Genomic DNA, 15,641 nt, shown 5'->3' on the forward strand with positions numbered 1-15,641 from the left:
AGCGGATCTAGCGGCGGGGGCGGGGCGCGCTGCGTCACTTCCGAGGCCCGAGGGCCGAGGCGGGGGCAGCCGGGGGCGCGGGTCTCCGCGGCCGCCTGTTTGGCGGGAGGAGAAGAGAAACTGCGCCTCCGAGGGCGCTGGCGGTTTCTTTTGTGTCTGGATTAGGCGTTGGGGGCGGGGCGGGGGTGGTCCCAGTTGTCTCCAGACAGTTTCCACGTTGTCTTTGGCACACTTAAGCATTTTGTGATATTTTCATTTCTCAGTTTTTCTTACTTTTCTCACAGCCAGGGCTTTTAGGGAGGTGGAAGTTTTATGTCTAGATGAAACACCAAAAATGTAACCCGGCTTTCCGTGAGCGCCTCCAGAGGATGTCTTACCTCTGCATCCTCAAAGACTAGCAGAATTTCGTCTGCCTTGTAAATGCTAGTTACCGGTTGGTGGTTTTCTTGAGTTATTTGCATGCTACTTATGTTATTTGCATACCGTTTATCTTTCCATCTGTATCTTCTACACCGTCTTCTTTCATCTCCTCCCCCCCGCCCCTTTTTCATTGCCCGTCATTTTTAACCTCCTTTGAGCTGCAGTTGGTTGCTCCTGGGATAGTTTAAATGCCTCAAACTTGAATGCGGTCTGGGCCCCCCATAAGGTGGAGGTATCTTCAGACGAGGGGACTCCTCTCTTAGACTCATAGAATGTCAGAGAAGGAAGGGAACTGGAAAAGATGACTTTAGGTCCAAATATCTCATTTTACAGATGAGAGAGGGAACTGAGGCCTAAAGAATCTTAAGTGGCTTAACAGGAGTCACGTGGTTAATAAAGAGTTTGCCAGCCAATGTAGTAGTCTGTCCTGAAAGAGAGTTTTGGTTGCCTGGGGTCACCTGCAGTCCAAAAATGTTAAATGGAAAATTCCAGAAATAGTTCCTAAGTTTTAAGTAGCTATAGTTCTGAGTAGCATCCAAGAAATCTTTAGCCATCCTACACCAACCAGCCCTGGAAATGAATCATCTTTTTGTCTAGCACCTTTTATACACTACCTGTTAGTCTAGAAAAAAGACATGGTATATTTAGGTTTGGGTACTACTGCAGTGTCAGGCATCCGCTAGGGGTCTTGGAGCATATCCCCTCTGGGGTTCTTTACCACTAGCCACCTGGGAAGCCCCAAGTGGGGACTACTGCTGCTGCTGCTGCTGCTAAGTCGCTTCAGTCGTGTCCGATTCTGTGCGACCCCACAGACGGCAGCCCACCAGGCTCCTCCGTCCCTGGGATTCTCCAGTCAAGAATACGGGAGTGGGTTGCCATTTCCTCCTCCAGTGCATGAAAGTGAAAAGTGAAAGTGAAGTCGCTCAGTCGTATCCGACTCTGCGCGACCCCATGGGCTGCAGCCTACCAGGCTCCTCCGTCCATGGGGTTTCCCAATCAAGAGTACTGGAGTGGGGTGCCATTGCCTTCAAAGGTGTCTCTCCAGTTTGAAACCTCCTCCTATTCTTTTTCATCCTTTTAAAATCCCACCAAGTTAGAGTGTGTTTATAAGATACAGTTCAGTTCAGTTCAGTCGCTCAGTCATGTCCGACTCTTTGCAACCCCATGAATCGCAGCACGCCAGGCCTCCCTGCTGCTGCTGCTGCTGCTGCTGCTGCTGCTGCTAAGTCGCTTCAGTCGTGTCCGACTCTGTGCGACCCCATAGACGGCAGCCCACCAGCCTCCCCCGTCCCTGGGATTCTCCAGGCAAGAACACTGGAGTGGGTTGCCGTTTCCTTCTCCGGTGTATAAAAGGGAAAAGTGAAAGTGAAGTCGCTCAGTCGTCCGACTCTTAGCGACCCCGTGGACTGTAGCCTACCAGGCTCCTCCGTCCATGGGATTTTCCAGGCAAGAGTACTGGACTGGGGTGCCATTGCCTTCTCCCCAGGCCTCCCTATCCATCACCAACTCCCGGAGTTTACCCAAACCCATGTCCATTGAGTCGGTGATGCCATCCAACCATCTCATCCTCTGCCGCCCCCTTCTCCTCCTGCCCCCAATCCTTCCCAGCATTAGGATCTTTTCCAATGAGTCAACTCTTCTCATGAGGTGGCCAAAGTATTGGAGTTTCAGCTTCAACATCAGTCCTTCCAATGAACACCCAGGATTGATCTCCTTTAGGATGGATTGATTGGATCTCCTTGCAGTCTAAGGGACTCTCAAGAGTCTTCTCCAACACCACAGTTCAAAAGTATCAATTCTTCGGCACTCAGCTTTCTTCACCGTCCAACTCTCACATCCATACATGACCACTGGAAAAACCATAGCCTTGACTAGATGGACTTTTGTTGACAAAGTAATGTCTCTGCTTTTTAATATGCTATCTAGGTTGGTCATAAACTTCCTTCCAAGGAGTAAGCGTCTTTTAATTTCATGGCTGCAATCACCATCAGCAGTGATTTTGGAGCCCCAAAAAATAAAGTCTGACACTGTTTCCCCATCTATTTGGCATGAAGTGATGGGACCAGATGCCATGATCTTAGTTTTTTGAACGTTGAGCTTTAAGCCAACTTTTTCACTCTCCTCTTTCACTTTCATCAAGAGGCTCTTTAGTTCTTCTTCACTTTCTGCCATAAGGGTGGTGTCATCTGCATATCTGAGGTTATTGATATTTCCCCCGGCAATCTTGATTCCAGCTTGTGTTTCTTCCAGCCCAGCGTTTCTCATGATGTACTCTGCATATAAGTTAAATAAGCAGGGTGACAATATACAGCCTTGATGTACTCCTTTTCCTATTTGGAGCCAGTCTGTTGTTCCATGTCCAGCTCTAACTGTTGCTTCCTGATCCTGCCCAGAAATTACTCATACAATGATAAGCAAAAGTGATAGCTGTACTTGAAATGGTGGAAAACCTTGGTTGGTTGGAGTTTTTGAGATGGGTGTGGTGATCTGGATACAAATTTCTAGTCAGTTACTTTACCAGCTAGATGACCTCAGTCAAGATACCTACCTGCTCTCAGGTTCAATCTCAGAATCTTTAAAATTGGGGTCATAATGTTTACCACATCAAGGTTGAAGGTTGATAGTGGTTTAATGTATGAAAAAATGCCTATCCACTTTTGCTTCTTGGAAACACTGAATTTCCTCTTTTTCCAAAAGGCTTTATAGGAAAAAAGAACCACTCCTGATAAAAGGCAAGAGCCCTTTTTAGACTGGTAATGTGGTAGGTACAATGATGGCCTGTCATAGAGGTCCATATCCCAATTCCTAGAATCTGGAGCTATGTTACCTTACATTCCAAAACAGACTTTGCAGATGTGATTAAGTTACGGACCTTGAAACAAGAACCTTGAATTCTGGATTTCCTGGGGGTGGCCCAAAGGAATCACAAGAGTTGTTACAAGTGAAAGAGCAAGGCCAGAGTCTGAGGAGACCGTGAGGATGAAAGTAGTTTCTGTTCTTTCAGTACACTTAAAAATCATTCCAAGATTCTGACTTCTATCGCTACCTGTGAAACGTCAGCTCTTAGTGTGACTGTTATTTTGAAGATCAATGGAGTTTTTTTCCCCTTTGGCTGCTTTAAAGATTTTTTTCCGTTAGACTTTGGTTTTTACTATGTATGTCTGGAAGCGTATTTCTTTTTATTTATGATGCCTGTAATTCATTGGGCCTTTGGATATATTGATTGATGCCTTTCATGAGTTCTGAAAAATTCTCAGATATTACCTATTTTAATATTATTTCTGCCCCATTCTTTCTTCTATCATATAACTTTGTTTAAATGTTTGTTAGATCTTTTCTATCCACTATTTCTCTCACCTTCTTTTATTTTCTACATCTTTATCTCCCCATGCTTCATTTTGAATAGCTTTTTCCTTTTCTTCTGGGTTACTGATTCTTTCTTTCTCCTATAGTGTTAAATTCATCTACTGAACTGTAATTTAGTTTTCTAATTTTATTTTTAATTTTAGGTTCTAGAACTTCTATTTGATTCTTTTTTAAACTTAGGTTCATTTTAATGGCATCAGTTTTTTTTTTTTTTTTTTTGCTCAAACTGTCAATCTTAGCTTTTATCTCTTTGTATATAGTGGGCATCACTGGTGTATGATTTTGGTCTTGATAATTCAGTTACCTGGAGTCTTGTTGTATCTGTTATTGCTTCACTGTTCTAATTATTTATTGTTCACTGTGCTGATTCTCACTCATGTTGTCTTGTTACCTGACTGTAAGCTGGACATCGTAATTGAAACATTTGAAGAAATAATGTGAGATGTATATGATTTTCTTCCGTGATTGGAAGATGATTTTCATTTTCTTTGAGGCACGTTGCAGTACCAACAAACAGGATCACCCTAACCCAGGTGTTTGGGGACCTTGGGGAGACTGCTTTAGTTTGGCTGGCCCTTACTTCCCAGAGTACTGCCCTTGTGAAGCCCAGCCCAAAACGCAGTATACCAAAATCATCACTTTAAATATATGTATTTATGTATTTGGCTGCATCAGGTTGGTGCACATAGTTGCAGCACATAGGCTTAGTTGCTTCATACCATGTAGAATCTCAGCTCCTCAACCAGGGATTAAACCCTCGTCCCCTGCACTGCAAGGCGAATCCCCAACCACTGGACACCAGGGAAGTCCCGAAAATCACCCTCTGTTGACGGGTCCAGAATTACACTTCTGACAGACCCACGACTCCATATTTTGTTCTTCTAGTTGTCAAAAGTGGATTTCAACCTCCCAGTCATCTCTTTGAATCTAAAAATGCCCCCCCAGGGGAGAATGAATGAATATATATATATATGTGTGTGGCTTAGTTGCTCCTGCCGTGTACCTGAAACTATCACAACATTGTTAATTGGTTATACTCCAATATAAAATAAAAAGTTTTTAAAAATAAAAAAATTTTAAAAAACAAAACAAAAATTAAATAAAAATGCCCCCTAGGACAAAATCACTGTAGACACTATTCCCTTCTGCTTCTTGGTCGGGTAATTCCTAACTCACTTCTTGGTTAGCTTTTTTATTATTTTATTTTTAAAATAATTTTTGTAGTTTTTTTTCCTTAATTTTAATTTCTTTGGCCATGCTGAGTGGCTTGCAGGATCTTAGTTCCCCGACCAGAGATTGAACCCTCGTCATTGTCAGTGAAAGTGTGGAGTCCTAACCACTGAACTGCCAGGGAATTTTCATATACAGCTTTTAAAGGTTACTTCCCATTTACAGTTATTACAAAGTATTGGCTATATTCCCTGTGCTTTAAAATACATCCTTGAGCCTATCTTATACCCAGTAAGTTGCATCTCACGTTCCCCCAACTTTTCGATGATTTTAAAATGTTGTTCCAGGGTACTTATTTATTTGGCCACAAAATGGCATTGTAGTGAATTACAAAGGAAAATGCATAATAATAATGACAGCAGTGACAAACTCAGTGGCTTATTGAGTATCTTCTACATAACAGTCTCTCTGTTAGGCATCTTACAGTTGTTAATGTACATAGATGAAAGATAGGAGACTTGGGTTCTTGTACTGGTTTTACAACTGATTAGCCAAGTAACCTTAGACAAGTCCTTTCCCTCAAATTCTCCATGAAGGTCCCTCTCAGTTCTAAATTTCTGTTGCTTAAAGCTACAGAGAACTCTCTGAAAGTTCAAGGTGCCTTGTGACAATCGTATATTAAATATTGTAGAGGAGTTTCCTACTAGCCCACCTGCGCTAGTTTCCTATTGCTGCTGTAACAAGTTACCATACATTGAGTGACTTGAAGCAACACAAATACATTATCTTACAGTTTTGAAGATCAGAAGTCTAAAATGTATCTCACTGGGCTAAAATCAAAGTGTTGGCAGGCCTGCATTCCAGAAGGCTCTAGAGCAGCGCTCCCCAATCTTTTTGGCATTGGGGACCGGTTTTGTTGAAGACAGTGCATCCACAGACAGCTGGGAGTAATGGTGGGGGTGGGATGGGGATGGCTTCAGGATGATTCAAGCACATTACTTTCATTGTGCACTTTATTTCTATTATTATTACATGGTGAGAATGAAGTAATACAAGTGAGGGGGAGTGGCTGTAAGTACAGATGAAGCTTCGCTCACTCTCCCACTGCTCACCTGCTGCTGTGCAGCCCAGTTTCTAACAGGTAACAGACTGGTACCTGTCTGTTGCCCAGGAGTTGATGTTGCCCAGGAGTTGATGTTGCCCAGGAGTTGAGGACCCTGCTCTAGCGGAAAATTCATTTTCTTGCTTTATCCGTCTCCTAGATGCTGCCCACATGCTTTCTTTATGAGGCCCTTTCCACAATCTCATCACTCTAATAATATAAATAATATAAAATTAAAATATTTAAGATTAGCAAAGAGATTAGAAGAGAGATCATGTTCGAAGGTACCCTGTACATCTGCTTTTTCTCTGTTTGGAAGAACCTTCTCTCCTTTTCCATGCACATGGTCTTGCAACAGTGGCAACCTCAGCTACAGAATTCAAATAACCACCATTCAAGAAAATGGCCATCTGTCTTAGTTTCAATTATAAAACCTAAAGAGAAAGCAACTCTTTGGCGCAGCTTTGATAGACGTCTACTCATAGTCCAGCCAAGTTTGTCTAAGGCAGTGGGGTCCAAGAGTAACAACTTGGCTTACAATTTCTACTGTGTGAGTTAGGGAAGTATGGAGACTTGTGAGTGAAAGATGGTTGTTTTGAACCGAGCAGACACTCCAGTTGTTATCTAACACATTCCCCTTATTGAATGACATCACATAGACAAAAACCTGATGCTTGGGGACAGCAAATCCAATCCATAAATACTTAACACAGGCTATCATTCTGACTTACCCCAAATAACTCAAGGCCATAACCTCTACAGGAACATGATTTTGGTTCTAACATACTACAGGTCATAGTTTAGCCCTATGGTCCTCAAACTTTTAAAAATATCTACCCCATGAGTATGTTTTAAAACATGCAGCCATAATATATTGAAAATATATATATTATATCATCGAGACATTTTATATTGACATCAGACTTAAATTGAAGAATGTGGGGAAAACCACTGGACCATTCAGGTATGACCTAAATCAAATCCCTAACGATTATACCGTGGAAGTGAGAAATAGATTTAAGGGACTAGATCTGATAGACAGAGTGCCTGATGAACTATGGACGGAGGTTCGTGACATTGTACAGGAGACAGGGATCAAGACCACCTACATGGAAAAGAAATGCAAAAAAGCAAAATGGCTGTCTGAGGAGGCCTTACAAATAGCTGTGAAAAGAAGACAAGCGAAAAGCAAAGGAGAAAAGGAAAGCTATTCCCATTTGAATGCAGAGTTCCAAAGAATATCAAGGAGATAAGAAAGCCTTCCTCAGCGATCAATGCAAAGAAATAGAGGAAAACAACAGAATGGGAAAGACTAGAGATCTTTTCAAGAAAATTAGAGATATCAAGGGAACATTTCATGCAAAGATGGGCTCGATAAAGGACAGAAATGGTATGGACCTAAGAGAAGCAGAAGATATTAAGAAGAGGTGGCAAGAATACACAGAATAACTGTACAAAAAAGATCTTCACGACCCAGATAATCACAATGGTGTCATCACTCACCTAGAGCCAGACATCCTGGAATGTGAAGTCAAGCGGGCCTTAGGAAGCATCACTACAAGTAAAGCTAGTAGAGGTGATGGAATTCCAGTTGAGCTATTTCAAATCCTAAAAGATGATGCTGTCAAAGTGCTGCACTCGATATGCCAGCAAATTTGGAAAACTCAGCAGTGGCCACAGGACTGGAAAAGTTCAGTTTTCACTCCAATCCCTAAGAAAGGCAATGCCAAAGAATGCTCAAACTACCGCACAATTGCATTCATCTCACACGCTGGTAAAGTAATGCTCAAAATTCTCCAAGCCAGGCTTCAGCAAGACGTGAACTGTGAACTTCCAGATGTTCAAGCTAGTTTTAGAAAAGGCAGAGGAACCAGAGATCAAATTGCCAACATCCGCTGGATCATCCAAAAAGCAAGAGAGCTCCCGAAAAACATCTATTTCTGCTTTATTGACTGATGCCAAAGCCTTTGACTGTGTGGATCACAATAAACTGTGGAAAATTCTTCAGAGATGGGAATACCAGACCACCTGACCTGCCTCTTGAGAAACCTGTATGCAGGTCAGGAAGCAACAGTTAGAACTGGACATGGAACAACAGACTGGTTCCAAATAGGAAAAGGAGTACGTCAAGGCTGTATATTGTCACCCTGCTTATTTAACTTATATGCAGAGTACATCATGAGAAATGCTGGGCTGGAAGAAGCACAAGCTGAAATCAAGATTGTCGGGAGAAATATCAATAACCTCAGATATGCAGATGACACCACCCTTATGGCAGAAAGTGAAGAAGAACTAAAAATCCTCTTGATGGAAGTGAAAGAGGAGAGTGAAAAAGTTGGCTTAAAGCTCAACATTCAGAAAACCAAGATCGTGGCATCCAGTCGCATCACTTCATGGCAAATAGTTGGGGAAACAATGGAAATGGTGAGAGACTTTATTTTGGGGAGTTCCAAAATCACTGCAGATGGTGACTGCAGCCATGAAATTAAAAGACACTTACTCCTTGGAAGGAAAGTTATGACCAGGCTAGACAGCATATGAAAAAACAGAGACATTACTTTACCAACAAACGTCCATCTAGTCAAAGCTATGGTTTTTCTAGTAGTCATGTATGGTTGTGAGAGTTGGACTATAAAGAAAGCTGAGCACCGAAGAATTGATGCTTTTGAACTGTGGTGTTGGAGAAGACTCTTGAGAGTCCCTTGGACTGCAAGGAGATCCAACCAGTCCATCCTAAAGGAAATCGGTCCTGAATATTCATTGGAAGGACTGATGCTGAAGCTGAAACTCCAATACTCTGGCCACTTAATGCGAAGAACTGACTCAGTGGAAAAGACCCTGATGCTGGGAAAGATTGAATGTGGGAGGAGAAGGGGATGACAGAGGATGAGATGGTTGGATGGCATCACCAACGCAGTGGACATGAGTTTGAGTAGGCTCCGGGGGCTGGTGATGGACAGGGAAGCCTGTCATGCTTTAGTCCATGGGGTCGCAAGGAGTCCAACAGGACTGAGCAACTGAACTGAACCAAACTGAATGTTTAAAAAAATAAAATGGTTCTCTCCATGACTTTAAAGTGTATTGTTTGTTACAATTAGTCTTATTTTGTGCTTTGTAAAATGTATTTGTCTTTGTGTTTTTAATGATTCATTTCTGGAAATTACTGGAGGTGAAACAGAAATATAAAATCCATATGAAGGATTGTACTTCAGCAAAATACAATAATATTAATGTGAATGGAAGAATTTTTCAACATCAAAAATCACTTTTTATGGAGTAATGTAGCTCAAAATTAGTAATCATACTGTTTATTTTTTTCCTACAACTTCTATGGCAACTAAACAAATGTATAATGTTAATGTTAATCCCTCAATCTTGTCCAACTCTTTTCGACCCCATGGACTGTAGCCCGCCAGGCTCCTCTGTCCATGGAAATCAACCTCCAAGCAAGAATACTGGAGTGGGTTGCCATTCCCTTCTGCAGGGGATCTTCCCAGTCCAGGGACTGAACCCAGGTCTCCTGCATTGCAGGCAGATTCTTTCCTGTCTGAGCCAACAGGGAAGCCCCAAGACTCTGTGTTTTCATTGCTGATAGCCTGGTTTGGGAACTAAGATTCTGCAAGACACAAGACAAAAAAAGAGAGAATTGAATAATGGAACGAATAAATTCTACATTCCATTATTCAACACATTTTTTTTTCTTTTTTTGTCTTGCGTCTTGCGAGATCTTAGTTCCCAGACCAGGGATTGAATCTGGGCCCTCAGCAGTGAAAGCACAAAGTCCTAACCACTGGATCACCAGGGTATTCCCTCAATACATATTTTTAATGCAACTACTGTGTGTGGACCCTGTAGTAGGTAGTAACAAGTGTTACAAATGTAAATAAAATTCCATCATGATGTAGTAAGAAGTGGCATGGTAGCCTGCAATGTGACAGATCTTGGTTTGACACCCAGCTCTGTCATTTGAGACCCAACTGTGACATTTTGGGCAAAAGTTACTTAACCTCAATGAGACCTGTTGAAAAAAATAAGGATAATATTAGTACTATCTACCTCAAATGGAGTTCTAGGTTGAAGACATGAGAAATGGGAAAGAGCCAACAATTATTGAGCATATAGTAATATGTGCCAGCCCCTGAGATGAATGCTTTATAAGCATCAACTCAAATTAGAAAGTATATGCACAGTGTGGGGTGGGGGTGCTGGTAATCCTTAGAAGCACAGATATTCCTTTGGAATTCTCTGGGAATACGTGCCAGTCAGAACCCACCAGGAAAGGGATGCCGCACTCACTGGGGAAGATAGAGAGTTTAATTGAGCAATCATTTATGAGAGCATGGGCAGGGATAAGAGAAACTAATTAAGGATGATGAAGCACTGTAGGGCAAGCCTGAAGGGACAAAGAGAGCAATCAGTTGCTAAAACTCAGGGAGAAATCTGTAACTTTTAAGAGAAGACTGCTTGCCTAGGCAGTAGCCTTCAGTAGAGGCACACAGCAGAGAAAGCCTAGGAAGTAAATACCTGTTATTTCTCCTCTCTTGACCTTGGATCTCCTGGTAGGGCCTCTCATTGAATGAAGCCAACTGGGAGGGTGGAAGATGTACCATAAAGGGGTAGAAAGCAGGGTGCAAAATGGCAGAAAGTGGATCTGGAGGGACCAAGAAGAATGTGTAGCACAGAACGTATAAAAATGAGGAAGTGTTACCTCCTATGTTCATTCACTTGTGGGATCAAAAAGCTTTAATCCAACTTTTTGGAGACTGAGACTTCAGAAAAGGGATCTTTCAAGGCTAATGTTACTTTACATCCTGCGTTGTTCTAAATTCTAGCCTAAGAGTAATGAGATTAAAATGTATTAGTCAAGAGCTCTCACTGCCTGGGATGTGGGTTCAATCCCTGGTCAGGGAGCTAAGATTCCACAAGTCTCAAAATATAGCCATAAAGAATAAAAAAAGTAAAACATGTTAGTCAAATATGGCTAAGCCCTCCACACGACCAATTCAGTGATTTAATTCTTCACTAGTGAGCACTTATTCCAGTTTTGGTTTTTATTTAATGTCTCTTCTTCACTTAAAGTCAAGAAGAAATGTTTCATCTCAGGAGTTAAGAAAGCTATTTTGGAGTTTGAGTTCTAACTAGCAAGCTAGTGGGTCTTCAGCTCCACCTTATTTTCATGGATCCTTCCAAAAGAAAGCTAATGCTGCCACCCACTCCTTTTTCTGTGTGCTGTCTCCCTTCTTCAAGAAGCAACCCCAGGGACTTCCCTGGTGGTCTAGGGGTTAAAAATCTGCCTTACAATTCAGGGGACATAGGTTCCACTCCTGGATGGGGAACTAGGATCCCACAGGCAGGGGAGCAGCTAAGCCTGTGAGATACAACTAGAGTTTGTGAGCCTGGCAACCCACTCCAGTATTCTTGCCTGGAAAATCCCATGGACAGAGGAACCTGGCAGGCTACAGTCCATGGGGTTGCAAAGAGTTGGACATGACTTAGCGACTAAACAACAGGGATGGAAATACCTAGAGTGAAGTTACAAACTATCTCTGCACTAGACTACAACAATGTTAAGACTGACCTTGGAAGCAAGCAGGCCTGAAGAAAAGAACATTGGCATTGTTGATGGTGATGATGATAAACCCTAATGTCATACTTACTATACTGTGAATTTCTTGAGGTCAAGGAACATATTTCACTCATCTTTATATTTTGGCAGCATCTGGAAGAATGTCTTAGTTGTAAAAGGTATTAAATGAATGCTGGCTGAATTGACTTCTTAAAAAAGAATCAAGAAATTTCAGAGCTAAGAAGGATGTATAAATCCAAGTTCCCCCTTTTTTTAATGGAAGAGAAAATCTAATCCTAAACAGGTTAGTGGTAGAGAGATTATTCAAATTTTTGAATAAATGAGTAAAAGAAATTAGAACTAAGATATAGGTTTTACTAGGTAATGTTGAAAAAAGGAAAAGAAAAAAAAAAGCAAATTATTGAAAAGCCTGGGCTCATTCAGTCTCAAACCTATTAAATTTTTCTTTAATTATTTTTCAAATACTTTCCATTCTGCTGTTATTATTATTATTTTGCCCCAGGCCTTCATCACCAACAAAGATAATCTAATACAATGTGTTGATTTTACAATGGAGGAAGGTGACTTGCTCCAGATCATAATTAGAAGGGATGCATTTTGTTCCCTTTTTAAAAACCATTATCAAGTTTTACAAAGTGGAGATGGAATCCTAATCTATCAACACATACTTTGTTGCCTTAGTTTTCCTAACTTCCTTTCTAGCTAGGGACTTGGTTCTGGCCAATGCAAACTAATTGGAATTCTGCTAGCAGCATGTGAGAAAAGTTTTGGTTTCTTATGAATAGGATAGATAGAACCTTTTTCTTCACTGCCATGCTTTCCTCCTTTTTTCTCCCTTGAATGTAAACTTGGTACCAAGTGGAGTCATGGCAACAGTATCGCAATCACGAAGCAGTAAATGTATAGACAAAAGCCAGCACAATAATGATGGCAGAATACAATAGCTTGTGCTAAGGTTCTGTTCTGCATTATGATAGAACTTGAAAAACTTCAGACAAAGGTAGATACAGATTATATGTTATGTTGCTATATATGTTAAATATGTTACTCAGAAAATTAAAGGTAACCTCCAAAATCAGAGTTCAGGAGGTCAGAAGACTGAAATGGGTCTTACCAGGCTAAAATCAAAGTGTTGGCAGGACTGTATTTCTTTTGGAGGCTTCAGGGGAGAATCTGTTTCCACGCATTTTCAATAAAAAATCAGTCTTCAGCTTACAAAATATCTAGCAGAAACTGTTGACTGTGTAATTATGGGCACAAGAGCCCACAAGCCTGTAGCACAGATATTCTTTTTGAAAACTAAGCAGCCCCAAGAATAGCACATTCTACAAAGACTACTTTAGATGTAACCAGAGACAAGAATGGACAGAAAGAACCTCCCATAGGGTAAAATTTGGGTCATGGAGAGTAAAGGGCAAGGGTTCAGAAGAGAGATCTCCACATCCCCCAGGCAGCAATAATAGCAACTGCTATATGGGATAACCTAGGGACTCACTCCAGTACCAGGGCAGGGAAGCTCTGCAATTACTAATCTGTAGGATTTGATGGTTGCAATGAACCAGAGGCTGCTGTGTCTTTCCTTCTTTCCTATTCTTCTCTTTACTCATTCTTTTCTCTCTCTCTCTCTCTCTCTCTCTCTATATATATATATATATGAAATAGGCAATCCTACTCCTGTTTTACAACTTATAACAGGATGATTGGAGGCAGGAGACTTTCTTTTAGTTTAGAGGCTACCAAACCATAAGGAACTATAGATGGATGTTATAAATAGAAATGAGAATTAACCAGAGATTGTGAACTTTGAGCTGGATGCAGAAACTACATGAGACTTTGGTGGTTTCTGCCCCCAGAGAGGAAATAAATGTATAAGAAGAAGGGTGCATGTGGATATTTGGGTGACTTGAGGGACAGAATAGGCCAAAGACTATTAGTTGCCCCTCAGTATGCCCCTCAGAGAAGTCTTTCTTAATATTAGAATTCTTTAGTTTGGCACATAGCTACCCAGGAAGACGGTATATTTCCCTGCCTTGCTTACAGCTAATTTATTAAGACCTAGGTAACGGGATCTGAGAGGGAGTAATGTTTGTGACTTCTAGGTTGCATTCTTAAAAGGAGTGGCATATTCCCTTCCTCTTTTCTTTCTTGTTGGTTGAAATGTGATATGATATTACATCTGGGACCATAAAGTCCAAGAGAACACCATAGGGATAGGGAGACAATAAGATAGAAGGAGCTTGGGCCCCTGACACTGTGGAGTGATTTATCAGACTTTTACATAAAAAAGAAATACTTTTTCTCCTGTGAAGCCACTGTTATTTGAAGTCTTATTTGTATGGCCGAAACCATATTTTAACTTTCATATGCATGTCGAGTTCGAGGTGCCTTTAAAATTTCTTATGAAAAATGTCATACGTATGCGAAGTAGAAAGAATAGTAGGTAGTGTCATGACTACTTAACTTTAACTTCAACAACAACCACTTCATCTATCTGATTTAAGCTAAACTCACACATCCCCCTCTTTCCGCTGGAATATTTGAAGCAACTTTCAAATATTGTATCATTTCTTCTATAAATATTTTAGCGTGTATCTCTAAAACACATGGACTTTTTAAAAAGAAGAGTTTCAAATGTTTTTGAGTAAAAAAATGTAGATATCTAGTAGACAGGTGGGCATATCTCTTTAACATTCAAGAGAAAGGTCTGGCCTGAAGGTACTACTTTGAGAGGCATCTTCACAGAGGTTATTTAAGGCCTTGGCGGTAGATGAGATAACTCATGGAAGGTGACCCCCTGAGTAGAAAGGAGAAAAATTTTATCAGTTTAGAGAAGCAAAGATTTCTTTACTTGGTGTCAAGTAGCATGAAAATTGTAGAAGATAGGATAAATGCACGTGAGTAAGATACTTGCAAGACTTTGTTTTCCCTGCCCCAAATCCATTCCACATCTTGATTTCCTTTAGGGTAGAAAGCTCCAATCTTATTTCCTAGGTACCAGTTATTTGTTCAGGGATGGTCATATATCTTAGTCACAGCTGATGAGATCCAAGGAATATATGCCGGGCTTCTAAGAAATCCTCTCAGTTCTTGAGGAACTACTTGCATCTGCCGGATGATGTGATATGATGGAATGTGCTGGAACTGCTGCAGCCATCTTGTCATCATGAGAGCATTCTAGAACTACTGAGAACCTTGTTGCAGAGTCTGAGGATGAAATCAACACTAAGTGGAGAGACAGAGAGAGGAAAACCCAGTCCTTAATGATATAATTTGTACTGCTGGTTCAGGCTTCTTAAAACCAACCCTCACTCTGGATCTTTGAGTTAAGATGTACCAAAGGCTTTGGCTTTGTTGTTTAAATGGTTTTAAATTGGATTTTCTGTCACTTGTAATGCAAAGTGCTCTAACTGATAGAGTAAGCCACGGGGTTAAGGTTTTTCAAGACCTGGAGGAATGCCAATGCTGGTCATCTCAGTTTTATAATGGGCAGGTAATATGTTTGCATTAGAAAAATAACTAGACGATGATGTCCTCCACTCAATGTATTTCCTTGGTGTTCAGTGTTAATAAACACAGGTTGCTTTCTGACAAGTAGGATTTCCTGCAGGCTCTCTCTAGCGGCTTATATCTTCTTCAGGTACCGCCCAGTTGATGCAGGTAATGGTGGTACTTAAGTGAGTGAGTGAGTGAGTGAAGTCGCTCAGTCGTGTCCGACTCTTTGCGACCCCATGGACTGTAGCCTACCAGGCTCCTCCGTCCATGGGATTCTCCAGGCAAGAATACTGGAGTGGGTTGCCATTTCCTTCTCCAGGGGATCTTCCCGACCCAGGGATCAAACCCGGGTCTCCTGCATTGGAGGCAGACGCTTTAACCTCTGAGCCACCAGGGAAGTCCTGGTGGTACTTAAAGGTATGGATAAATAGCAAGCATGGAACCAGCTGCTGTGAAAGAAAGTGTTTTGTGTAGTGAAATGCAGTGAGTTGTGTATAAAATCCA

This window comes from Giraffa tippelskirchi, chromosome 4, assembly GCF_054371585.1.
Source record: "Giraffa tippelskirchi isolate mGirTip1 chromosome 4, T2T-mGirTip1v1.2.pri, whole genome shotgun sequence".
NCBI classification, from domain to species: Eukaryota; Metazoa; Chordata; class Mammalia; order Artiodactyla; family Giraffidae; genus Giraffa; species Giraffa tippelskirchi.